Below are 19,206 nucleotides of genomic sequence, written 5' to 3' on the forward strand. Positions count from 1 at the left end.
AAACCCCGTAATTCTGAAGTGTGAAGAATGCGAGAACTACTTCCTATGATGCATCATTTTTTAAGATTTTGCAGCAAGTCAATGGCAAAGTTAATGCTCTTCCGCCCCACACGCGCAACACTCGAGCAGGTTTGTGAGATAAAAATCGCGTCTCCCCGGCGGGGAATCGAACCCCGGTCTCCCGCGTGACAGGCGGGGATACTAACCACTATACTACCGAGGACGGGATGCAGGCAGCTGTCTGTGTGGGAGACACTTGTTGCAAGTAGCTGTAAACGGTCTACACTAAGTTCGGCGACTGATAGTGCAATAATTAAAAATCTAGTGTGCCTCCCCGGCGGGGAATCGAACCCCGGTCTCCCGCGTGACAGGCGGGGATACTAACCACTATACTACCGAGGAAGACGCAACTAGCGCCTATAATGCACATTAATCTTGCTGACATAGCTGATACATCTGAAATGTAGCCTCCCGATGCTGTCAGAGACAGCTGCTACGAAATAAAAGTATGCCCCAGGTGAGGCTCGAACTCACAACCCCGGCATTGCTCACGGCTACTGCCTTATAAGTACCGTGCGCTAACCAATTGCGCCACTGGGGCTACAGCGAAACGCTCTCAGTTAGCCATATTCGCTTTGCTGCAAACCAGTGGTGGCTACAAAAACATATGATCGCCACCTGCGGCCATACTGCGACTTTGGCACCTAAGTACGAATGCTTCGTGCTATTCGTGTTTGATATGCTACGCTTACATGCACATCAACCGCCTCTCGTCATCGAAAAAATGCAGAAAAACGCGCGCCTTGCCTCGTGCTACCTGTCGAACAGCGAGCGCAGATGTGTGGCAAGCTCCAAGCTCTGCAGGCGCACCGCGACCACGCAGCTGGACGAGTGGTGCCTTCCTTGGGAGCTTGATGAGCCCTGGAGAACACGTTTCTTAGCGAATTGCACTTGTCTCGTAGCGAGAAATGCTGCCACTGGCCCTGTGGCGCAACGGATAACGCGTCTGACTACGGATCAGAAGATTCCAGGTTCGAATCCTGGCAGGGTCGGCATTTTGTTAGTTGCCAACGCGTAGCTGGGCAGTGGATTTCGTATGTCGCCGCATCGTGCAGTGCTTTGTTACTCCTGTGCATCTCGCAGCTGCATGTCGAGGCGATCGTGGTAAATATCGCTGCGTGCAAGCGTCAGCGTAGCGTCAGTCGAGCAAAGTCGAGACAAGTCAAGCTGAGAGCTGTAGGAGATGTTACGCAATCAAATGTAGGCGCGTGAAAGCGACGCAGACAACACTGCCCAAGTGTCCCAAGTGATGTGACGAAGAGCCAGTATACACCCACACAGCAGAGTGGCGCAGTGGAAGCGTGCTGGGCCCATAACCCAGAGGTCCGTGGATCGAAACCACGCTCTGCTAAAATTATTTCTTTTCCTGATTGTGTCGAGCACGATTATTACGCCTAGAGAGTCGGCTGGGGGCATTGATTCAGCCTCAAAAGCAAACCCCGTAATTCTGAAGTGTGAAGAATGCGAGAACTACTTCCTATGATGCATCATTTTTTAAGATTTTGCAGCAAGTCAATGGCAAAGTTAATGCTCTTCCGCCCCACACGCGCAACACTCGAGCAGGTTTGTGAGATAAAAATCGCGTCTCCCCGGCGGGGAATCGAACCCCGGTCTCCCGCGTGACAGGCGGGGATACTAACCACTATACTACCGAGGACGGGATGCAGGCAGCTGTCTGTGTGGGAGACACTTGTTGCAAGTAGCTGTAAACGGTCTACACTAAGTTCGGCGACTGATAGTGCAATAATTAAAAATCTAGTGTGCCTCCCCGGCGGGGAATCGAACCCCGGTCTCCCGCGTGACAGGCGGGGATACTAACCACTATACTACCGAGGAAGACGCAACTAGCGCCTATAATGCACATTAATCTTGCTGACATAGCTGATACATCTGAAATGTAGCCTCCCGATGCTGTCAGAGACAGCTGCTACGAAATAAAAGTATGCCCCAGGTGAGGCTCGAACTCACAACCCCGGCATTGCTCACGGCTACTGCCTTATAAGTACCGTGCGCTAACCAATTGCGCCACTGGGGCTACAGCGAAACGCTCTCAGTTAGCCATATTCGCTTTGCTGCAAACCAGTGGTGGCTACAAAAACATATGATCGCCACCTGCGGCCATACTGCGACTTTGGCACCTAAGTACGAATGCTTCGTGCTATTCGTGTTTGATATGCTACGCTTACATGCACATCAACCGCCTCTCGTCATCGAAAAAATGCAGAAAAACGCGCGCCTTGCCTCGTGCTACCTGTCGAACAGCGAGCGCAGATGTGTGGCAAGCTCCAAGCTCTGCAGGCGCACCGCGACCACGCAGCTGGACGAGTGGTGCCTTCCTTGGGAGCTTGATGAGCCCTGGAGAACACGTTTCTTAGCGAATTGCACTTGTCTCGTAGCGAGAAATGCTGCCACTGGCCCTGTGGCGCAACGGATAACGCGTCTGACTACGGATCAGAAGATTCCAGGTTCGAATCCTGGCAGGGTCGGCATTTTGTTAGTTGCCAACGCGTAGCTGGGCAGTGGATTTCGTATGTCGCCGCATCGTGCAGTGCTTTGTTACTCCTGTGCATCTCGCAGCTGCATGTCGAGGCGATCGTGGTAAATATCGCTGCGTGCAAGCGTCAGCGTAGCGTCAGTCGAGCAAAGTCGAGACAAGTCAAGCTGAGAGCTGTAGGAGATGTTACGCAATCAAATGTAGGCGCGTGAAAGCGACGCAGACAACACTGCCCAAGTGTCCCAAGTGATGTGACGAAGAGCCAGTATACACCCACACAGCAGAGTGGCGCAGTGGAAGCGTGCTGGGCCCATAACCCAGAGGTCCGTGGATCGAAACCACGCTCTGCTAAAATTATTTCTTTTCCTGATTGTGTCGAGCACGATTATTACGCCTAGAGAGTCGGCTGGGGGCATTGATTCAGCCTCAAAAGCAAACCCCGTAATTCTGAAGTGTGAAGAATGCGAGAACTACTTCCTATGATGCATCATTTTTTAAGATTTTGCAGCAAGTCAATGGCAAAGTTAATGCTCTTCCGCCCCACACGCGCAACACTCGAGCAGGTTTGTGAGATAAAAATCGCGTCTCCCCGGCGGGGAATCGAACCCCGGTCTCCCGCGTGACAGGCGGGGATACTAACCACTATACTACCGAGGACGGGATGCAGGCAGCTGTCTGTGTGGGAGACACTTGTTGCAAGTAGCTGTAAACGGTCTACACTAAGTTCGGCGACTGATAGTGCAATAATTAAAAATCTAGTGTGCCTCCCCGGCGGGGAATCGAACCCCGGTCTCCCGCGTGACAGGCGGGGATACTAACCACTATACTACCGAGGAAGACGCAACTAGCGCCTATAATGCACATTAATCTTGCTGACATAGCTGATACATCTGAAATGTAGCCTCCCGATGCTGTCAGAGACAGCTGCTACGAAATAAAAGTATGCCCCAGGTGAGGCTCGAACTCACAACCCCGGCATTGCTCACGGCTACTGCCTTATAAGTACCGTGCGCTAACCAATTGCGCCACTGGGGCTACAGCGAAACGCTCTCAGTTAGCCATATTCGCTTTGCTGCAAACCAGTGGTGGCTACAAAAACATATGATCGCCACCTGCGGCCATACTGCGACTTTGGCACCTAAGTACGAATGCTTCGTGCTATTCGTGTTTGATATGCTACGCTTACATGCACATCAACCGCCTCTCGTCATCGAAAAAATGCAGAAAAACGCGCGCCTTGCCTCGTGCTACCTGTCGAACAGCGAGCGCAGATGTGTGGCAAGCTCCAAGCTCTGCAGGCGCACCGCGACCACGCAGCTGGACGAGTGGTGCCTTCCTTGGGAGCTTGATGAGCCCTGGAGAACACGTTTCTTAGCGAATTGCACTTGTCTCGTAGCGAGAAATGCTGCCACTGGCCCTGTGGCGCAACGGATAACGCGTCTGACTACGGATCAGAAGATTCCAGGTTCGAATCCTGGCAGGGTCGGCATTTTGTTAGTTGCCAACGCGTAGCTGGGCAGTGGATTTCGTATGTCGCCGCATCGTGCAGTGCTTTGTTACTCCTGTGCATCTCGCAGCTGCATGTCGAGGCGATCGTGGTAAATATCGCTGCGTGCAAGCGTCAGCGTAGCGTCAGTCGAGCAAAGTCGAGACAAGTCAAGCTGAGAGCTGTAGGAGATGTTACGCAATCAAATGTAGGCGCGTGAAAGCGACGCAGACAACACTGCCCAAGTGTCCCAAGTGATGTGACGAAGAGCCAGTATACACCCACACAGCAGAGTGGCGCAGTGGAAGCGTGCTGGGCCCATAACCCAGAGGTCCGTGGATCGAAACCACGCTCTGCTAAAATTATTTCTTTTCCTGATTGTGTCGAGCACGATTATTACGCCTAGAGAGTCGGCTGGGGGCATTGATTCAGCCTCAAAAGCAAACCCCGTAATTCTGAAGTGTGAAGAATGCGAGAACTACTTCCTATGATGCATCATTTTTTAAGATTTTGCAGCAAGTCAATGGCAAAGTTAATGCTCTTCCGCCCCACACGCGCAACACTCGAGCAGGTTTGTGAGATAAAAATCGCGTCTCCCCGGCGGGGAATCGAACCCCGGTCTCCCGCGTGACAGGCGGGGATACTAACCACTATACTACCGAGGACGGGATGCAGGCAGCTGTCTGTGTGGGAGACACTTGTTGCAAGTAGCTGTAAACGGTCTACACTAAGTTCGGCGACTGATAGTGCAATAATTAAAAATCTAGTGTGCCTCCCCGGCGGGGAATCGAACCCCGGTCTCCCGCGTGACAGGCGGGGATACTAACCACTATACTACCGAGGAAGACGCAACTAGCGCCTATAATGCACATTAATCTTGCTGACATAGCTGATACATCTGAAATGTAGCCTCCCGATGCTGTCAGAGACAGCTGCTACGAAATAAAAGTATGCCCCAGGTGAGGCTCGAACTCACAACCCCGGCATTGCTCACGGCTACTGCCTTATAAGTACCGTGCGCTAACCAATTGCGCCACTGGGGCTACAGCGAAACGCTCTCAGTTAGCCATATTCGCTTTGCTGCAAACCAGTGGTGGCTACAAAAACATATGATCGCCACCTGCGGCCATACTGCGACTTTGGCACCTAAGTACGAATGCTTCGTGCTATTCGTGTTTGATATGCTACGCTTACATGCACATCAACCGCCTCTCGTCATCGAAAAAATGCAGAAAAACGCGCGCCTTGCCTCGTGCTACCTGTCGAACAGCGAGCGCAGATGTGTGGCAAGCTCCAAGCTCTGCAGGCGCACCGCGACCACGCAGCTGGACGAGTGGTGCCTTCCTTGGGAGCTTGATGAGCCCTGGAGAACACGTTTCTTAGCGAATTGCACTTGTCTCGTAGCGAGAAATGCTGCCACTGGCCCTGTGGCGCAACGGATAACGCGTCTGACTACGGATCAGAAGATTCCAGGTTCGAATCCTGGCAGGGTCGGCATTTTGTTAGTTGCCAACGCGTAGCTGGGCAGTGGATTTCGTATGTCGCCGCATCGTGCAGTGCTTTGTTACTCCTGTGCATCTCGCAGCTGCATGTCGAGGCGATCGTGGTAAATATCGCTGCGTGCAAGCGTCAGCGTAGCGTCAGTCGAGCAAAGTCGAGACAAGTCAAGCTGAGAGCTGTAGGAGATGTTACGCAATCAAATGTAGGCGTGTGAAAGCGACGCAGACAACACTGCCCAAGTGTCCCAAGTGATGTGACGAAGAGCCAGTATACACCCACACAGCAGAGTGGCGCAGTGGAAGCGTGCTGGGCCCATAACCCAGAGGTCCGTGGATCGAAACCACGCTCTGCTAAAATTATTTCTTTTCCTGATTGTGTCGAGCACGATTATTACGCCTAGAGAGTCGGCTGGGGGCATTGATTCAGCCTCAAAAGCAAACCCCGTAATTCTGAAGTGTGAAGAATGCGAGAACTACTTCCTATGATGCATCATTTTTTAAGATTTTGCAGCAAGTCAATGGCAAAGTTAATGCTCTTCCGCCCCACACGCGCAACACTCGAGCAGGTTTGTGAGATAAAAATCGCGTCTCCCCGGCGGGGAATCGAACCCCGGTCTCCCGCGTGACAGGCGGGGATACTAACCACTATACTACCGAGGACGGGATGCAGGCAGCTGTCTGTGTGGGAGACACTTGTTGCAAGTAGCTGTAAACGGTCTACACTAAGTTCGGCGACTGATAGTGCAATAATTAAAAATCTAGTGTGCCTCCCCGGCGGGGAATCGAACCCCGGTCTCCCGCGTGACAGGCGGGGATACTAACCACTATACTACCGAGGAAGACGCAACTAGCGCCTATAATGCACATTAATCTTGCTGACATAGCTGATACATCTGAAATGTAGCCTCCCGATGCTGTCAGAGACAGCTGCTACGAAATAAAAGTATGCCCCAGGTGAGGCTCGAACTCACAACCCCGGCATTGCTCACGGCTACTGCCTTATAAGTACCGTGCGCTAACCAATTGCGCCACTGGGGCTACAGCGAAACGCTCTCAGTTAGCCATATTCGCTTTGCTGCAAACCAGTGGTGGCTACAAAAACATATGATCGCCACCTGCGGCCATACTGCGACTTTGGCACCTAAGTACGAATGCTTCGTGCTATTCGTGTTTGATATGCTACGCTTACATGCACATCAACCGCCTCTCGTCATCGAAAAAATGCAGAAAAACGCGCGCCTTGCCTCGTGCTACCTGTCGAACAGCGAGCGCAGATGTGTGGCAAGCTCCAAGCTCTGCAGGCGCACCGCGACCACGCAGCTGGACGAGTGGTGCCTTCCTTGGGAGCTTGATGAGCCCTGGAGAACACGTTTCTTAGCGAATTGCACTTGTCTCGTAGCGAGAAATGCTGCCACTGGCCCTGTGGCGCAACGGATAACGCGTCTGACTACGGATCAGAAGATTCCAGGTTCGAATCCTGGCAGGGTCGGCATTTTGTTAGTTGCCAACGCGTAGCTGGGCAGTGGATTTCGTATGTCGCCGCATCGTGCAGTGCTTTGTTACTCCTGTGCATCTCGCAGCTGCATGTCGAGGCGATCGTGGTAAATATCGCTGCGTGCAAGCGTCAGCGTAGCGTCAGTCGAGCAAAGTCGAGACAAGTCAAGCTGAGAGCTGTAGGAGATGTTACGCAATCAAATGTAGGCGCGTGAAAGCGACGCAGACAACACTGCCCAAGTGTCCCAAGTGATGTGACGAAGAGCCAGTATACACCCACACAGCAGAGTGGCGCAGTGGAAGCGTGCTGGGCCCATAACCCAGAGGTCCGTGGATCGAAACCACGCTCTGCTAAAATTATTTCTTTTCCTGATTGTGTCGAGCACGATTATTACGCCTAGAGAGTCGGCTGGGGGCATTGATTCAGCCTCAAAAGCAAACCCCGTAATTCTGAAGTGTGAAGAATGCGAGAACTACTTCCTATGATGCATCATTTTTTAAGATTTTGCAGCAAGTCAATGGCAAAGTTAATGCTCTTCCGCCCCACACGCGCAACACTCGAGCAGGTTTGTGAGATAAAAATCGCGTCTCCCCGGCGGGGAATCGAACCCCGGTCTCCCGCGTGACAGGCGGGGATACTAACCACTATACTACCGAGGACGGGATGCAGGCAGCTGTCTGTGTGGGAGACACTTGTTGCAAGTAGCTGTAAACGGTCTACACTAAGTTCGGCGACTGATAGTGCAATAATTAAAAATCTAGTGTGCCTCCCCGGCGGGGAATCGAACCCCGGTCTCCCGCGTGACAGGCGGGGATACTAACCACTATACTACCGAGGAAGACGCAACTAGCGCCTATAATGCACATTAATCTTGCTGACATAGCTGATACATCTGAAATGTAGCCTCCCGATGCTGTCAGAGACAGCTGCTACGAAATAAAAGTATGCCCCAGGTGAGGCTCGAACTCACAACCCCGGCATTGCTCACGGCTACTGCCTTATAAGTACCGTGCGCTAACCAATTGCGCCACTGGGGCTACAGCGAAACGCTCTCAGTTAGCCATATTCGCTTTGCTGCAAACCAGTGGTGGCTACAAAAACATATGATCGCCACCTGCGGCCATACTGCGACTTTGGCACCTAAGTACGAATGCTTCGTGCTATTCGTGTTTGATATGCTACGCTTACATGCACATCAACCGCCTCTCGTCATCGAAAAAATGCAGAAAAACGCGCGCCTTGCCTCGTGCTACCTGTCGAACAGCGAGCGCAGATGTGTGGCAAGCTCCAAGCTCTGCAGGCGCACCGCGACCACGCAGCTGGACGAGTGGTGCCTTCCTTGGGAGCTTGATGAGCCCTGGAGAACACGTTTCTTAGCGAATTGCACTTGTCTCGTAGCGAGAAATGCTGCCACTGGCCCTGTGGCGCAACGGATAACGCGTCTGACTACGGATCAGAAGATTCCAGGTTCGAATCCTGGCAGGGTCGGCATTTTGTTAGTTGCCAACGCGTAGCTGGGCAGTGGATTTCGTATGTCGCCGCATCGTGCAGTGCTTTGTTACTCCTGTGCATCTCGCAGCTGCATGTCGAGGCGATCGTGGTAAATATCGCTGCGTGCAAGCGTCAGCGTAGCGTCAGTCGAGCAAAGTCGAGACAAGTCAAGCTGAGAGCTGTAGGAGATGTTACGCAATCAAATGTAGGCGCGTGAAAGCGACGCAGACAACACTGCCCAAGTGTCCCAAGTGATGTGACGAAGAGCCAGTATACACCCACACAGCAGAGTGGCGCAGTGGAAGCGTGCTGGGCCCATAACCCAGAGGTCCGTGGATCGAAACCACGCTCTGCTAAAATTATTTCTTTTCCTGATTGTGTCGAGCACGATTATTACGCCTAGAGAGTCGGCTGGGGGCATTGATTCAGCCTCAAAAGCAAACCCCGTAATTCTGAAGTGTGAAGAATGCGAGAACTACTTCCTATGATGCATCATTTTTTAAGATTTTGCAGCAAGTCAATGGCAAAGTTAATGCTCTTCCGCCCCACACGCGCAACACTCGAGCAGGTTTGTGAGATAAAAATCGCGTCTCCCCGGCGGGGAATCGAACCCCGGTCTCCCGCGTGACAGGCGGGGATACTAACCACTATACTACCGAGGACGGGATGCAGGCAGCTGTCTGTGTGGGAGACACTTGTTGCAAGTAGCTGTAAACGGTCTACACTAAGTTCGGCGACTGATAGTGCAATAATTAAAAATCTAGTGTGCCTCCCCGGCGGGGAATCGAACCCCGGTCTCCCGCGTGACAGGCGGGGATACTAACCACTATACTACCGAGGAAGACGCAACTAGCGCCTATAATGCACATTAATCTTGCTGACATAGCTGATACATCTGAAATGTAGCCTCCCGATGCTGTCAGAGACAGCTGCTACGAAATAAAAGTATGCCCCAGGTGAGGCTCGAACTCACAACCCCGGCATTGCTCACGGCTACTGCCTTATAAGTACCGTGCGCTAACCAATTGCGCCACTGGGGCTACAGCGAAACGCTCTCAGTTAGCCATATTCGCTTTGCTGCAAACCAGTGGTGGCTACAAAAACATATGATCGCCACCTGCGGCCATACTGCGACTTTGGCACCTAAGTACGAATGCTTCGTGCTATTCGTGTTTGATATGCTACGCTTACATGCACATCAACCGCCTCTCGTCATCGAAAAAATGCAGAAAAACGCGCGCCTTGCCTCGTGCTACCTGTCGAACAGCGAGCGCAGATGTGTGGCAAGCTCCAAGCTCTGCAGGCGCACCGCGACCACGCAGCTGGACGAGTGGTGCCTTCCTTGGGAGCTTGATGAGCCCTGGAGAACACGTTTCTTAGCGAATTGCACTTGTCTCGTAGCGAGAAATGCTGCCACTGGCCCTGTGGCGCAACGGATAACGCGTCTGACTACGGATCAGAAGATTCCAGGTTCGAATCCTGGCAGGGTCGGCATTTTGTTAGTTGCCAACGCGTAGCTGGGCAGTGGATTTCGTATGTCGCCGCATCGTGCAGTGCTTTGTTACTCCTGTGCATCTCGCAGCTGCATGTCGAGGCGATCGTGGTAAATATCGCTGCGTGCAAGCGTCAGCGTAGCGTCAGTCGAGCAAAGTCGAGACAAGTCAAGCTGAGAGCTGTAGGAGATGTTACGCAATCAAATGTAGGCGCGTGAAAGCGACGCAGACAACACTGCCCAAGTGTCCCAAGTGATGTGACGAAGAGCCAGTATACACCCACACAGCAGAGTGGCGCAGTGGAAGCGTGCTGGGCCCATAACCCAGAGGTCCGTGGATCGAAACCACGCTCTGCTAAAATTATTTCTTTTCCTGATTGTGTCGAGCACGATTATTACGCCTAGAGAGTCGGCTGGGGGCATTGATTCAGCCTCAAAAGCAAACCCCGTAATTCTGAAGTGTGAAGAATGCGAGAACTACTTCCTATGATGCATCATTTTTTAAGATTTTGCAGCAAGTCAATGGCAAAGTTAATGCTCTTCCGCCCCACACGCGCAACACTCGAGCAGGTTTGTGAGATAAAAATCGCGTCTCCCCGGCGGGGAATCGAACCCCGGTCTCCCGCGTGACAGGCGGGGATACTAACCACTATACTACCGAGGACGGGATGCAGGCAGCTGTCTGTGTGGGAGACACTTGTTGCAAGTAGCTGTAAACGGTCTACACTAAGTTCGGCGACTGATAGTGCAATAATTAAAAATCTAGTGTGCCTCCCCGGCGGGGAATCGAACCCCGGTCTCCCGCGTGACAGGCGGGGATACTAACCACTATACTACCGAGGAAGACGCAACTAGCGCCTATAATGCACATTAATCTTGCTGACATAGCTGATACATCTGAAATGTAGCCTCCCGATGCTGTCAGAGACAGCTGCTACGAAATAAAAGTATGCCCCAGGTGAGGCTCGAACTCACAACCCCGGCATTGCTCACGGCTACTGCCTTATAAGTACCGTGCGCTAACCAATTGCGCCACTGGGGCTACAGCGAAACGCTCTCAGTTAGCCATATTCGCTTTGCTGCAAACCAGTGGTGGCTACAAAAACATATGATCGCCACCTGCGGCCATACTGCGACTTTGGCACCTAAGTACGAATGCTTCGTGCTATTCGTGTTTGATATGCTACGCTTACATGCACATCAACCGCCTCTCGTCATCGAAAAAATGCAGAAAAACGCGCGCCTTGCCTCGTGCTACCTGTCGAACAGCGAGCGCAGATGTGTGGCAAGCTCCAAGCTCTGCAGGCGCACCGCGACCACGCAGCTGGACGAGTGGTGCCTTCCTTGGGAGCTTGATGAGCCCTGGAGAACACGTTTCTTAGCGAATTGCACTTGTCTCGTAGCGAGAAATGCTGCCACTGGCCCTGTGGCGCAACGGATAACGCGTCTGACTACGGATCAGAAGATTCCAGGTTCGAATCCTGGCAGGGTCGGCATTTTGTTAGTTGCCAACGCGTAGCTGGGCAGTGGATTTCGTATGTCGCCGCATCGTGCAGTGCTTTGTTACTCCTGTGCATCTCGCAGCTGCATGTCGAGGCGATCGTGGTAAATATCGCTGCGTGCAAGCGTCAGCGTAGCGTCAGTCGAGCAAAGTCGAGACAAGTCAAGCTGAGAGCTGTAGGAGATGTTACGCAATCAAATGTAGGCGTGTGAAAGCGACGCAGACAACACTGCCCAAGTGTCCCAAGTGATGTGACGAAGAGCCAGTATACACCCACACAGCAGAGTGGCGCAGTGGAAGCGTGCTGGGCCCATAACCCAGAGGTCCGTGGATCGAAACCACGCTCTGCTAAAATTATTTCTTTTCCTGATTGTGTCGAGCACGATTATTACGCCTAGAGAGTCGGCTGGGGGCATTGATTCAGCCTCAAAAGCAAACCCCGTAATTCTGAAGTGTGAAGAATGCGAGAACTACTTCCTATGATGCATCATTTTTTAAGATTTTGCAGCAAGTCAATGGCAAAGTTAATGCTCTTCCGCCCCACACGCGCAACACTCGAGCAGGTTTGTGAGATAAAAATCGCGTCTCCCCGGCGGGGAATCGAACCCCGGTCTCCCGCGTGACAGGCGGGGATACTAACCACTATACTACCGAGGACGGGATGCAGGCAGCTGTCTGTGTGGGAGACACTTGTTGCAAGTAGCTGTAAACGGTCTACACTAAGTTCGGCGACTGATAGTGCAATAATTAAAAATCTAGTGTGCCTCCCCGGCGGGGAATCGAACCCCGGTCTCCCGCGTGACAGGCGGGGATACTAACCACTATACTACCGAGGAAGACGCAACTAGCGCCTATAATGCACATTAATCTTGCTGACATAGCTGATACATCTGAAATGTAGCCTCCCGATGCTGTCAGAGACAGCTGCTACGAAATAAAAGTATGCCCCAGGTGAGGCTCGAACTCACAACCCCGGCATTGCTCACGGCTACTGCCTTATAAGTACCGTGCGCTAACCAATTGCGCCACTGGGGCTACAGCGAAACGCTCTCAGTTAGCCATATTCGCTTTGCTGCAAACCAGTGGTGGCTACAAAAACATATGATCGCCACCTGCGGCCATACTGCGACTTTGGCACCTAAGTACGAATGCTTCGTGCTATTCGTGTTTGATATGCTACGCTTACATGCACATCAACCGCCTCTCGTCATCGAAAAAATGCAGAAAAACGCGCGCCTTGCCTCGTGCTACCTGTCGAACAGCGAGCGCAGATGTGTGGCAAGCTCCAAGCTCTGCAGGCGCACCGCGACCACGCAGCTGGACGAGTGGTGCCTTCCTTGGGAGCTTGATGAGCCCTGGAGAACACGTTTCTTAGCGAATTGCACTTGTCTCGTAGCGAGAAATGCTGCCACTGGCCCTGTGGCGCAACGGATAACGCGTCTGACTACGGATCAGAAGATTCCAGGTTCGAATCCTGGCAGGGTCGGCATTTTGTTAGTTGCCAACGCGTAGCTGGGCAGTGGATTTCGTATGTCGCCGCATCGTGCAGTGCTTTGTTACTCCTGTGCATCTCGCAGCTGCATGTCGAGGCGATCGTGGTAAATATCGCTGCGTGCAAGCGTCAGCGTAGCGTCAGTCGAGCAAAGTCGAGACAAGTCAAGCTGAGAGCTGTAGGAGATGTTACGCAATCAAATGTAGGCGCGTGAAAGCGACGCAGACAACACTGCCCAAGTGTCCCAAGTGATGTGACGAAGAGCCAGTATACACCCACACAGCAGAGTGGCGCAGTGGAAGCGTGCTGGGCCCATAACCCAGAGGTCCGTGGATCGAAACCACGCTCTGCTAAAATTATTTCTTTTCCTGATTGTGTCGAGCACGATTATTACGCCTAGAGAGTCGGCTGGGGGCATTGATTCAGCCTCAAAAGCAAACCCCGTAATTCTGAAGTGTGAAGAATGCGAGAACTACTTCCTATGATGCATCATTTTTTAAGATTTTGCAGCAAGTCAATGGCAAAGTTAATGCTCTTCCGCCCCACACGCGCAACACTCGAGCAGGTTTGTGAGATAAAAATCGCGTCTCCCCGGCGGGGAATCGAACCCCGGTCTCCCGCGTGACAGGCGGGGATACTAACCACTATACTACCGAGGACGGGATGCAGGCAGCTGTCTGTGTGGGAGACACTTGTTGCAAGTAGCTGTAAACGGTCTACACTAAGTTCGGCGACTGATAGTGCAATAATTAAAAATCTAGTGTGCCTCCCCGGCGGGGAATCGAACCCCGGTCTCCCGCGTGACAGGCGGGGATACTAACCACTATACTACCGAGGAAGACGCAACTAGCGCCTATAATGCACATTAATCTTGCTGACATAGCTGATACATCTGAAATGTAGCCTCCCGATGCTGTCAGAGACAGCTGCTACGAAATAAAAGTATGCCCCAGGTGAGGCTCGAACTCACAACCCCGGCATTGCTCACGGCTACTGCCTTATAAGTACCGTGCGCTAACCAATTGCGCCACTGGGGCTACAGCGAAACGCTCTCAGTTAGCCATATTCGCTTTGCTGCAAACCAGTGGTGGCTACAAAAACATATGATCGCCACCTGCGGCCATACTGCGACTTTGGCACCTAAGTACGAATGCTTCGTGCTATTCGTGTTTGATATGCTACGCTTACATGCACATCAACCGCCTCTCGTCATCGAAAAAATGCAGAAAAACGCGCGCCTTGCCTCGTGCTACCTGTCGAACAGCGAGCGCAGATGTGTGGCAAGCTCCAAGCTCTGCAGGCGCACCGCGACCACGCAGCTGGACGAGTGGTGCCTTCCTTGGGAGCTTGATGAGCCCTGGAGAACACGTTTCTTAGCGAATTGCACTTGTCTCGTAGCGAGAAATGCTGCCACTGGCCCTGTGGCGCAACGGATAACGCGTCTGACTACGGATCAGAAGATTCCAGGTTCGAATCCTGGCAGGGTCGGCATTTTGTTAGTTGCCAACGCGTAGCTGGGCAGTGGATTTCGTATGTCGCCGCATCGTGCAGTGCTTTGTTACTCCTGTGCATCTCGCAGCTGCATGTCGAGGCGATCGTGGTAAATATCGCTGCGTGCAAGCGTCAGCGTAGCGTCAGTCGAGCAAAGTCGAGACAAGTCAAGCTGAGAGCTGTAGGAGATGTTACGCAATCAAATGTAGGCGTGTGAAAGCGACGCAGACAACACTGCCCAAGTGTCCCAAGTGATGTGACGAAGAGCCAGTATACACCCACACAGCAGAGTGGCGCAGTGGAAGCGTGCTGGGCCCATAACCCAGAGGTCCGTGGATCGAAACCACGCTCTGCTAAAATTATTTCTTTTCCTGATTGTGTCGAGCACGATTATTACGCCTAGAGAGTCGGCTGGGGGCATTGATTCAGCCTCAAAAGCAAACCCCGTAATTCTGAAGTGTGAAGAATGCGAGAACTACTTCCTATGATGCATCATTTTTTAAGATTTTGCAGCAAGTCAATGGCAAAGTTAATGCTCTTCCGCCCCACACGCGCAACACTCGAGCAGGTTTGTGAGATAAAAATCGCGTCTCCCCGGCGGGGAATCGAACCCCGGTCTCCCGCGTGACAGGCGGGGATACTAACCACTATACTACCGAGGACGGGATGCAGGCAGCTGTCTGTGTGGGAGACACTTGTTGCAAGTAGCTGTAAACGGTCTACACTAAGTTCGGCGACTGATAGTGCAATAATTAAAAATCTAGTGTGCCTCCCCGGCGGGGAATCGAACCCCGGTCTCCCGCGTGACAGGCGGGGATACTAACCACTATACTACCGAGGAAGACGCAACTAGCGCCTATAATGCACATTAATCTTGCTGACATAGCTGATACATCTGAAATGTAGCCTCCCGATGCTGTCAGAGACAGCTGCTACGAAATAAAAGTATGCCCCAGGTGAGGCTCGAACTCACAACCCCGGCATTGCTCACGGCTACTGCCTTATAAGTACCGTGCGCTAACCAATTGCGCCACTGGGGCTACAGCGAAACGCTCTCAGTTAGCCATATTCGCTTTGCTGCAAACCAGTGGTGGCTACAAAAACATATGATCGCCACCTGCGGCCATACTGCGACTTTGGCACCTAAGTACGAATGCTTCGTGCTATTCGTGTTTGATATGCTACGCTTACATGCACATCAACCGCCTCTCGTCATCGAAAAAATGCAGAAAAACGCGCGCCTTGCCTCGTGCTACCTGTCGAACAGCGAGCGCAGATGTGTGGCAAGCTCCAAGCTCTGCAGGCGCACCGCGACCACGCAGCTGGACGAGTGGTGCCTTCCTTGGGAGCTTGATGAGCCCTGGAGAACACGTTTCTTAGCGAATTGCACTTGTCTCGTAGCGAGAAATGCTGCCACTGGCCCTGTGGCGCAACGGATAACGCGTCTGACTACGGATCAGAAGATTCCAGGTTCGAATCCTGGCAGGGTCGGCATTTTGTTAGTTGCCAACGCGTAGCTGGGCAGTGGATTTCGTATGTCGCCGCATCGTGCAGTGCTTTGTTACTCCTGTGCATCTCGCAGCTGCATGTCGAGGCGATCGTGGTAAATATCGCTGCGTGCAAGCGTCAGCGTAGCGTCAGTCGAGCAAAGTCGAGACAAGTCAAGCTGAGAGCTGTAGGAGATGTTACGCAATCAAATGTAGGCGCGTGAAAGCGACGCAGACAACACTGCCCAAGTGTCCCAAGTGATGTGACGAAGAGCCAGTATACACCCACACAGCAGAGTGGCGCAGTGGAAGCGTGCTGGGCCCATAACCCAGAGGTCCGTGGATCGAAACCACGCTCTGCTAAAATTATTTCTTTTCCTGATTGTGTCGAGCACGATTATTACGCCTAGAGAGTCGGCTGGGGGCATTGATTCAGCCTCAAAAGCAAACCCCGTAATTCTGAAGTGTGAAGAATGCGAGAACTACTTCCTATGATGCATCATTTTTTAAGATTTTGCAGCAAGTCAATGGCAAAGTTAATGCTCTTCCGCCCCACACGCGCAACACTCGAGCAGGTTTGTGAGATAAAAATCGCGTCTCCCCGGCGGGGAATCGAACCCCGGTCTCCCGCGTGACAGGCGGGGATACTAACCACTATACTACCGAGGACGGGATGCAGGCAGCTGTCTGTGTGGGAGACACTTGTTGCAAGTAGCTGTAAACGGTCTACACTAAGTTCGGCGACTGATAGTGCAATAATTAAAAATCTAGTGTGCCTCCCCGGCGGGGAATCGAACCCCGGTCTCCCGCGTGACAGGCGGGGATACTAACCACTATACTACCGAGGAAGACGCAACTAGCGCCTATAATGCACATTAATCTTGCTGACATAGCTGATACATCTGAAATGTAGCCTCCCGATGCTGTCAGAGACAGCTGCTACGAAATAAAAGTATGCCCCAGGTGAGGCTCGAACTCACAACCCCGGCATTGCTCACGGCTACTGCCTTATAAGTACCGTGCGCTAACCAATTGCGCCACTGGGGCTACAGCGAAACGCTCTCAGTTAGCCATATTCGCTTTGCTGCAAACCAGTGGTGGCTACAAAAACATATGATCGCCACCTGCGGCCATACTGCGACTTTGGCACCTAAGTACGAATGCTTCGTGCTATTCGTGTTTGATATGCTACGCTTACATGCACATCAACCGCCTCTCGTCATCGAAAAAATGCAGAAAAACGCGCGCCTTGCCTCGTGCTACCTGTCGAACAGCGAGCGCAGATGTGTGGCAAGCTCCAAGCTCTGCAGGCGCACCGCGACCACGCAGCTGGACGAGTGGTGCCTTCCTTGGGAGCTTGATGAGCCCTGGAGAACACGTTTCTTAGCGAATTGCACTTGTCTCGTAGCGAGAAATGCTGCCACTGGCCCTGTGGCGCAACGGATAACGCGTCTGACTACGGATCAGAAGATTCCAGGTTCGAATCCTGGCAGGGTCGGCATTTTGTTAGTTGCCAACGCGTAGCTGGGCAGTGGATTTCGTATGTCGCCGCATCGTGCAGTGCTTTGTTACTCCTGTGCATCTCGCAGCTGCATGTCGAGGCGATCGTGGTAAATATCGCTGCGTGCAAGCGTCAGCGTAGCGTCAGTCGAGCAAAGTCGAGACAAGTCAAGCTGAGAGCTGTAGGAGATGTTACGCAATCAAATGTAGGCGCGTGAAAGCGACGCAGACAACACTGCCCAAGTGTCCCAAGTGATGTGACGAAGAGCCAGTATACACCCACACAGCAGAGTGGCGCAGTGGAAGCGTGCTGGGCCCATAACCCAGAGGTCCGTGGATCGAAACCACGCTCTGCTAAAATTATTTCTTTTCCTGATTGTGTCGAGCACGATTATTACGCCTAGAGAGTCGGCTGGGGGCATTGATTCAGCCTCAAAAGCAAACCCCGTAATTCTGAAGTGTGAAGAATGCGAGAACTACTTCCTATGATGCATCATTTTTTAAGATTTTGCAGCAAGTCAATGGCAAAGTTAATGCTCTTCCGCCCCACACGCGCAACACTCGAGCAGGTTTGTGAGATAAAAATCGCGTCTCCCCGGCGGGGAATCGAACCCCGGTCTCCCGCGTGACAGGCGGGGATACTAACCACTATACTACCGAGGACGGGATGCAGGCAGCTGTCTGTGTGGGAGACACTTGTTGCAAGTAGCTGTAAACGGTCTACACTAAGTTCGGCGACTGATAGTGCAATAATTAAAAATCTAGTGTGCCTCCCCGGCGGGGAAGCGAACCCCGGTCTCCCGCGTGACAGGCGGGGATACTAACCACTATACTACCGAGGAAGACGCAACTAGCGCCTATAATGCACATTAATCTTGCTGACATAGCTGATACATCTGAAATGTAGCCTCCCGATGCTGTCAGAGACAGCTGCTACGAAATAAAAGTATGCCCCAGGTGAGGCTCGAACTCACAACCCCGGCATTGCTCACGGCTACTGCCTTATAAGTACCGTGCGCTAACCAATTGCGCCACTGGGGCTACAGCGAAACGCTCTCAGTTAGCCATATTCGCTTTGCTGCAAACCAGTGGTGGCTACAAAAACATATGATCGCCACCTGCGGCCATACTGCGACTTTGGCACCTAAGTACGAATGCTTCGTGCTATTCGTGTTTGATATGCTACGCTTACATGCACATCAACCGCCTCTCGTCATCGAAAAAATGCAGAAAAACGCGCGCCTTGCCTCGTGCTACCTGTCGAACAGCGAGCGCAGATGTGTGGCAAGCTCCAAGCTCTGCAGGCGCACCGCGACCACGCAGCTGGACGAGTGGTGCCTTCCTTGGGAGCTTGATGAGCCCTGGAGAACACGTTTCTTAGCGAATTGCACTTGTCTCGTAGCGAGAAATGCTGCCACTGGCCATGTGGCGCAACGGATAACGCGTCTGACTACGGATCAGAAGATTCCAGGTTCGAATCCTGGCAGGGTCGGCATTTTGTTAGTTGCCAACGCGTAGCTGGGCAGTGGATTTCGTATGTCGCCGCATCGTGCAGTGCTTTGTTACTCCTGTGCATCTCGCAGCTGCATGTCGAGGCGATCGTGGTAAATATCGCTGCGTGCAAGCGTCAGCGTAGCGTCAGTCGAGCAAAGTCGAGACAAGTCAAGCTGAGAGCTGTAGGAGATGTTACGCAATCAAATGTAGGCGCGTGAAAGCGA

At 52.5% G+C, this 19,206-nt stretch overlaps 64 non-coding genes across 64 annotated transcripts; 25 read left to right on the forward strand and 39 right to left on the reverse strand.

The window, feature by feature from the left end:
• Nucleotides 1–151: 151 nt before the first annotated feature.
• On the reverse strand, nt 152–223 carry Trnad-guc (transfer RNA aspartic acid (anticodon GUC)). Its single transcript has one exon. It is a non-coding gene; the product is annotated as a tRNA-Asp (tRNA).
• Nucleotides 224–330: 107 nt separating this feature from the next.
• Nucleotides 331–402, reverse strand: Trnad-guc (transfer RNA aspartic acid (anticodon GUC)). The gene has a single exon. It is a non-coding gene; the product is annotated as a tRNA-Asp (tRNA).
• A 107-nt stretch (nt 403–509) lies between these two features.
• Trnai-uau (transfer RNA isoleucine (anticodon UAU)) lies at nt 510–601 on the reverse strand. Its single transcript is given in 2 exon segments — nt 510–545; nt 564–601. It is a non-coding gene; the product is annotated as a tRNA-Ile (tRNA).
• Nucleotides 602–979: 378 nt separating this feature from the next.
• On the forward strand, nt 980–1,052 carry Trnar-acg (transfer RNA arginine (anticodon ACG)). Its single transcript has one exon. It is a non-coding gene; the product is annotated as a tRNA-Arg (tRNA).
• A 287-nt stretch (nt 1,053–1,339) lies between these two features.
• Trnam-cau (transfer RNA methionine (anticodon CAU)) lies at nt 1,340–1,411 on the forward strand. Its single transcript has one exon. It is a non-coding gene; the product is annotated as a tRNA-Met (tRNA).
• Nucleotides 1,412–1,645: 234 nt separating this feature from the next.
• Nucleotides 1,646–1,717, reverse strand: Trnad-guc (transfer RNA aspartic acid (anticodon GUC)). Its single transcript has one exon. It is a non-coding gene; the product is annotated as a tRNA-Asp (tRNA).
• A 107-nt stretch (nt 1,718–1,824) lies between these two features.
• On the reverse strand, nt 1,825–1,896 carry Trnad-guc (transfer RNA aspartic acid (anticodon GUC)). Its single transcript has one exon. It is a non-coding gene; the product is annotated as a tRNA-Asp (tRNA).
• Nucleotides 1,897–2,003: 107 nt separating this feature from the next.
• Nucleotides 2,004–2,095, reverse strand: Trnai-uau (transfer RNA isoleucine (anticodon UAU)). Its single transcript is given in 2 exon segments — nt 2,004–2,039; nt 2,058–2,095. It is a non-coding gene; the product is annotated as a tRNA-Ile (tRNA).
• A 378-nt stretch (nt 2,096–2,473) lies between these two features.
• Nucleotides 2,474–2,546, forward strand: Trnar-acg (transfer RNA arginine (anticodon ACG)). Its single transcript has one exon. It is a non-coding gene; the product is annotated as a tRNA-Arg (tRNA).
• A 287-nt stretch (nt 2,547–2,833) lies between these two features.
• On the forward strand, nt 2,834–2,905 carry Trnam-cau (transfer RNA methionine (anticodon CAU)). Its single transcript has one exon. It is a non-coding gene; the product is annotated as a tRNA-Met (tRNA).
• Nucleotides 2,906–3,139: 234 nt separating this feature from the next.
• On the reverse strand, nt 3,140–3,211 carry Trnad-guc (transfer RNA aspartic acid (anticodon GUC)). The gene has a single exon. It is a non-coding gene; the product is annotated as a tRNA-Asp (tRNA).
• Nucleotides 3,212–3,318: 107 nt separating this feature from the next.
• Trnad-guc (transfer RNA aspartic acid (anticodon GUC)) lies at nt 3,319–3,390 on the reverse strand. Its single transcript has one exon. It is a non-coding gene; the product is annotated as a tRNA-Asp (tRNA).
• Nucleotides 3,391–3,497: 107 nt separating this feature from the next.
• Nucleotides 3,498–3,589, reverse strand: Trnai-uau (transfer RNA isoleucine (anticodon UAU)). The gene is given in 2 exon segments: nt 3,498–3,533; nt 3,552–3,589. It is a non-coding gene; the product is annotated as a tRNA-Ile (tRNA).
• A 378-nt stretch (nt 3,590–3,967) lies between these two features.
• Trnar-acg (transfer RNA arginine (anticodon ACG)) lies at nt 3,968–4,040 on the forward strand. Its single transcript has one exon. It is a non-coding gene; the product is annotated as a tRNA-Arg (tRNA).
• Nucleotides 4,041–4,327: 287 nt separating this feature from the next.
• On the forward strand, nt 4,328–4,399 carry Trnam-cau (transfer RNA methionine (anticodon CAU)). The gene has a single exon. It is a non-coding gene; the product is annotated as a tRNA-Met (tRNA).
• Nucleotides 4,400–4,633: 234 nt separating this feature from the next.
• On the reverse strand, nt 4,634–4,705 carry Trnad-guc (transfer RNA aspartic acid (anticodon GUC)). Its single transcript has one exon. It is a non-coding gene; the product is annotated as a tRNA-Asp (tRNA).
• A 107-nt stretch (nt 4,706–4,812) lies between these two features.
• Nucleotides 4,813–4,884, reverse strand: Trnad-guc (transfer RNA aspartic acid (anticodon GUC)). The gene has a single exon. It is a non-coding gene; the product is annotated as a tRNA-Asp (tRNA).
• Nucleotides 4,885–4,991: 107 nt separating this feature from the next.
• On the reverse strand, nt 4,992–5,083 carry Trnai-uau (transfer RNA isoleucine (anticodon UAU)). Its single transcript is given in 2 exon segments — nt 4,992–5,027; nt 5,046–5,083. It is a non-coding gene; the product is annotated as a tRNA-Ile (tRNA).
• Nucleotides 5,084–5,461: 378 nt separating this feature from the next.
• Trnar-acg (transfer RNA arginine (anticodon ACG)) lies at nt 5,462–5,534 on the forward strand. The gene has a single exon. It is a non-coding gene; the product is annotated as a tRNA-Arg (tRNA).
• Nucleotides 5,535–5,821: 287 nt separating this feature from the next.
• Nucleotides 5,822–5,893, forward strand: Trnam-cau (transfer RNA methionine (anticodon CAU)). The gene has a single exon. It is a non-coding gene; the product is annotated as a tRNA-Met (tRNA).
• Nucleotides 5,894–6,127: 234 nt separating this feature from the next.
• Trnad-guc (transfer RNA aspartic acid (anticodon GUC)) lies at nt 6,128–6,199 on the reverse strand. Its single transcript has one exon. It is a non-coding gene; the product is annotated as a tRNA-Asp (tRNA).
• Nucleotides 6,200–6,306: 107 nt separating this feature from the next.
• Trnad-guc (transfer RNA aspartic acid (anticodon GUC)) lies at nt 6,307–6,378 on the reverse strand. Its single transcript has one exon. It is a non-coding gene; the product is annotated as a tRNA-Asp (tRNA).
• A 107-nt stretch (nt 6,379–6,485) lies between these two features.
• Trnai-uau (transfer RNA isoleucine (anticodon UAU)) lies at nt 6,486–6,577 on the reverse strand. Its single transcript is given in 2 exon segments — nt 6,486–6,521; nt 6,540–6,577. It is a non-coding gene; the product is annotated as a tRNA-Ile (tRNA).
• Nucleotides 6,578–6,955: 378 nt separating this feature from the next.
• Nucleotides 6,956–7,028, forward strand: Trnar-acg (transfer RNA arginine (anticodon ACG)). The gene has a single exon. It is a non-coding gene; the product is annotated as a tRNA-Arg (tRNA).
• A 287-nt stretch (nt 7,029–7,315) lies between these two features.
• Trnam-cau (transfer RNA methionine (anticodon CAU)) lies at nt 7,316–7,387 on the forward strand. The gene has a single exon. It is a non-coding gene; the product is annotated as a tRNA-Met (tRNA).
• Nucleotides 7,388–7,621: 234 nt separating this feature from the next.
• Trnad-guc (transfer RNA aspartic acid (anticodon GUC)) lies at nt 7,622–7,693 on the reverse strand. The gene has a single exon. It is a non-coding gene; the product is annotated as a tRNA-Asp (tRNA).
• A 107-nt stretch (nt 7,694–7,800) lies between these two features.
• Nucleotides 7,801–7,872, reverse strand: Trnad-guc (transfer RNA aspartic acid (anticodon GUC)). The gene has a single exon. It is a non-coding gene; the product is annotated as a tRNA-Asp (tRNA).
• A 107-nt stretch (nt 7,873–7,979) lies between these two features.
• On the reverse strand, nt 7,980–8,071 carry Trnai-uau (transfer RNA isoleucine (anticodon UAU)). The gene is given in 2 exon segments: nt 7,980–8,015; nt 8,034–8,071. It is a non-coding gene; the product is annotated as a tRNA-Ile (tRNA).
• A 378-nt stretch (nt 8,072–8,449) lies between these two features.
• Trnar-acg (transfer RNA arginine (anticodon ACG)) lies at nt 8,450–8,522 on the forward strand. Its single transcript has one exon. It is a non-coding gene; the product is annotated as a tRNA-Arg (tRNA).
• Nucleotides 8,523–8,809: 287 nt separating this feature from the next.
• Trnam-cau (transfer RNA methionine (anticodon CAU)) lies at nt 8,810–8,881 on the forward strand. The gene has a single exon. It is a non-coding gene; the product is annotated as a tRNA-Met (tRNA).
• A 234-nt stretch (nt 8,882–9,115) lies between these two features.
• Nucleotides 9,116–9,187, reverse strand: Trnad-guc (transfer RNA aspartic acid (anticodon GUC)). Its single transcript has one exon. It is a non-coding gene; the product is annotated as a tRNA-Asp (tRNA).
• Nucleotides 9,188–9,294: 107 nt separating this feature from the next.
• On the reverse strand, nt 9,295–9,366 carry Trnad-guc (transfer RNA aspartic acid (anticodon GUC)). Its single transcript has one exon. It is a non-coding gene; the product is annotated as a tRNA-Asp (tRNA).
• Nucleotides 9,367–9,473: 107 nt separating this feature from the next.
• Nucleotides 9,474–9,565, reverse strand: Trnai-uau (transfer RNA isoleucine (anticodon UAU)). The gene is given in 2 exon segments: nt 9,474–9,509; nt 9,528–9,565. It is a non-coding gene; the product is annotated as a tRNA-Ile (tRNA).
• A 378-nt stretch (nt 9,566–9,943) lies between these two features.
• On the forward strand, nt 9,944–10,016 carry Trnar-acg (transfer RNA arginine (anticodon ACG)). Its single transcript has one exon. It is a non-coding gene; the product is annotated as a tRNA-Arg (tRNA).
• Nucleotides 10,017–10,303: 287 nt separating this feature from the next.
• Nucleotides 10,304–10,375, forward strand: Trnam-cau (transfer RNA methionine (anticodon CAU)). Its single transcript has one exon. It is a non-coding gene; the product is annotated as a tRNA-Met (tRNA).
• A 234-nt stretch (nt 10,376–10,609) lies between these two features.
• Nucleotides 10,610–10,681, reverse strand: Trnad-guc (transfer RNA aspartic acid (anticodon GUC)). Its single transcript has one exon. It is a non-coding gene; the product is annotated as a tRNA-Asp (tRNA).
• A 107-nt stretch (nt 10,682–10,788) lies between these two features.
• Trnad-guc (transfer RNA aspartic acid (anticodon GUC)) lies at nt 10,789–10,860 on the reverse strand. The gene has a single exon. It is a non-coding gene; the product is annotated as a tRNA-Asp (tRNA).
• Nucleotides 10,861–10,967: 107 nt separating this feature from the next.
• Nucleotides 10,968–11,059, reverse strand: Trnai-uau (transfer RNA isoleucine (anticodon UAU)). The gene is given in 2 exon segments: nt 10,968–11,003; nt 11,022–11,059. It is a non-coding gene; the product is annotated as a tRNA-Ile (tRNA).
• Nucleotides 11,060–11,437: 378 nt separating this feature from the next.
• Trnar-acg (transfer RNA arginine (anticodon ACG)) lies at nt 11,438–11,510 on the forward strand. The gene has a single exon. It is a non-coding gene; the product is annotated as a tRNA-Arg (tRNA).
• Nucleotides 11,511–11,797: 287 nt separating this feature from the next.
• Nucleotides 11,798–11,869, forward strand: Trnam-cau (transfer RNA methionine (anticodon CAU)). Its single transcript has one exon. It is a non-coding gene; the product is annotated as a tRNA-Met (tRNA).
• A 234-nt stretch (nt 11,870–12,103) lies between these two features.
• On the reverse strand, nt 12,104–12,175 carry Trnad-guc (transfer RNA aspartic acid (anticodon GUC)). Its single transcript has one exon. It is a non-coding gene; the product is annotated as a tRNA-Asp (tRNA).
• Nucleotides 12,176–12,282: 107 nt separating this feature from the next.
• On the reverse strand, nt 12,283–12,354 carry Trnad-guc (transfer RNA aspartic acid (anticodon GUC)). Its single transcript has one exon. It is a non-coding gene; the product is annotated as a tRNA-Asp (tRNA).
• Nucleotides 12,355–12,461: 107 nt separating this feature from the next.
• On the reverse strand, nt 12,462–12,553 carry Trnai-uau (transfer RNA isoleucine (anticodon UAU)). The gene is given in 2 exon segments: nt 12,462–12,497; nt 12,516–12,553. It is a non-coding gene; the product is annotated as a tRNA-Ile (tRNA).
• Nucleotides 12,554–12,931: 378 nt separating this feature from the next.
• Trnar-acg (transfer RNA arginine (anticodon ACG)) lies at nt 12,932–13,004 on the forward strand. The gene has a single exon. It is a non-coding gene; the product is annotated as a tRNA-Arg (tRNA).
• Nucleotides 13,005–13,291: 287 nt separating this feature from the next.
• Nucleotides 13,292–13,363, forward strand: Trnam-cau (transfer RNA methionine (anticodon CAU)). The gene has a single exon. It is a non-coding gene; the product is annotated as a tRNA-Met (tRNA).
• Nucleotides 13,364–13,597: 234 nt separating this feature from the next.
• Trnad-guc (transfer RNA aspartic acid (anticodon GUC)) lies at nt 13,598–13,669 on the reverse strand. Its single transcript has one exon. It is a non-coding gene; the product is annotated as a tRNA-Asp (tRNA).
• Nucleotides 13,670–13,776: 107 nt separating this feature from the next.
• On the reverse strand, nt 13,777–13,848 carry Trnad-guc (transfer RNA aspartic acid (anticodon GUC)). The gene has a single exon. It is a non-coding gene; the product is annotated as a tRNA-Asp (tRNA).
• A 107-nt stretch (nt 13,849–13,955) lies between these two features.
• On the reverse strand, nt 13,956–14,047 carry Trnai-uau (transfer RNA isoleucine (anticodon UAU)). Its single transcript is given in 2 exon segments — nt 13,956–13,991; nt 14,010–14,047. It is a non-coding gene; the product is annotated as a tRNA-Ile (tRNA).
• Nucleotides 14,048–14,425: 378 nt separating this feature from the next.
• Trnar-acg (transfer RNA arginine (anticodon ACG)) lies at nt 14,426–14,498 on the forward strand. The gene has a single exon. It is a non-coding gene; the product is annotated as a tRNA-Arg (tRNA).
• Nucleotides 14,499–14,785: 287 nt separating this feature from the next.
• Trnam-cau (transfer RNA methionine (anticodon CAU)) lies at nt 14,786–14,857 on the forward strand. Its single transcript has one exon. It is a non-coding gene; the product is annotated as a tRNA-Met (tRNA).
• Nucleotides 14,858–15,091: 234 nt separating this feature from the next.
• Trnad-guc (transfer RNA aspartic acid (anticodon GUC)) lies at nt 15,092–15,163 on the reverse strand. Its single transcript has one exon. It is a non-coding gene; the product is annotated as a tRNA-Asp (tRNA).
• Nucleotides 15,164–15,270: 107 nt separating this feature from the next.
• On the reverse strand, nt 15,271–15,342 carry Trnad-guc (transfer RNA aspartic acid (anticodon GUC)). Its single transcript has one exon. It is a non-coding gene; the product is annotated as a tRNA-Asp (tRNA).
• A 107-nt stretch (nt 15,343–15,449) lies between these two features.
• On the reverse strand, nt 15,450–15,541 carry Trnai-uau (transfer RNA isoleucine (anticodon UAU)). Its single transcript is given in 2 exon segments — nt 15,450–15,485; nt 15,504–15,541. It is a non-coding gene; the product is annotated as a tRNA-Ile (tRNA).
• Nucleotides 15,542–15,919: 378 nt separating this feature from the next.
• On the forward strand, nt 15,920–15,992 carry Trnar-acg (transfer RNA arginine (anticodon ACG)). The gene has a single exon. It is a non-coding gene; the product is annotated as a tRNA-Arg (tRNA).
• Nucleotides 15,993–16,279: 287 nt separating this feature from the next.
• On the forward strand, nt 16,280–16,351 carry Trnam-cau (transfer RNA methionine (anticodon CAU)). Its single transcript has one exon. It is a non-coding gene; the product is annotated as a tRNA-Met (tRNA).
• Nucleotides 16,352–16,585: 234 nt separating this feature from the next.
• Nucleotides 16,586–16,657, reverse strand: Trnad-guc (transfer RNA aspartic acid (anticodon GUC)). Its single transcript has one exon. It is a non-coding gene; the product is annotated as a tRNA-Asp (tRNA).
• A 107-nt stretch (nt 16,658–16,764) lies between these two features.
• Nucleotides 16,765–16,836, reverse strand: Trnad-guc (transfer RNA aspartic acid (anticodon GUC)). Its single transcript has one exon. It is a non-coding gene; the product is annotated as a tRNA-Asp (tRNA).
• Nucleotides 16,837–16,943: 107 nt separating this feature from the next.
• Trnai-uau (transfer RNA isoleucine (anticodon UAU)) lies at nt 16,944–17,035 on the reverse strand. The gene is given in 2 exon segments: nt 16,944–16,979; nt 16,998–17,035. It is a non-coding gene; the product is annotated as a tRNA-Ile (tRNA).
• Nucleotides 17,036–17,413: 378 nt separating this feature from the next.
• Trnar-acg (transfer RNA arginine (anticodon ACG)) lies at nt 17,414–17,486 on the forward strand. The gene has a single exon. It is a non-coding gene; the product is annotated as a tRNA-Arg (tRNA).
• A 287-nt stretch (nt 17,487–17,773) lies between these two features.
• Trnam-cau (transfer RNA methionine (anticodon CAU)) lies at nt 17,774–17,845 on the forward strand. Its single transcript has one exon. It is a non-coding gene; the product is annotated as a tRNA-Met (tRNA).
• A 234-nt stretch (nt 17,846–18,079) lies between these two features.
• On the reverse strand, nt 18,080–18,151 carry Trnad-guc (transfer RNA aspartic acid (anticodon GUC)). Its single transcript has one exon. It is a non-coding gene; the product is annotated as a tRNA-Asp (tRNA).
• Nucleotides 18,152–18,258: 107 nt separating this feature from the next.
• Trnad-guc (transfer RNA aspartic acid (anticodon GUC)) lies at nt 18,259–18,330 on the reverse strand. The gene has a single exon. It is a non-coding gene; the product is annotated as a tRNA-Asp (tRNA).
• Nucleotides 18,331–18,437: 107 nt separating this feature from the next.
• Trnai-uau (transfer RNA isoleucine (anticodon UAU)) lies at nt 18,438–18,529 on the reverse strand. The gene is given in 2 exon segments: nt 18,438–18,473; nt 18,492–18,529. It is a non-coding gene; the product is annotated as a tRNA-Ile (tRNA).
• Nucleotides 18,530–18,907: 378 nt separating this feature from the next.
• Trnar-acg (transfer RNA arginine (anticodon ACG)) lies at nt 18,908–18,980 on the forward strand. Its single transcript has one exon. It is a non-coding gene; the product is annotated as a tRNA-Arg (tRNA).
• Nucleotides 18,981–19,206: the final 226 nt, after the last annotated feature.

This window comes from Schistocerca nitens, chromosome 9 (genome assembly GCF_023898315.1).
Source record: "Schistocerca nitens isolate TAMUIC-IGC-003100 chromosome 9, iqSchNite1.1, whole genome shotgun sequence".
NCBI classification, from domain to species: Eukaryota; Metazoa; Arthropoda; class Insecta; order Orthoptera; family Acrididae; genus Schistocerca; species Schistocerca nitens.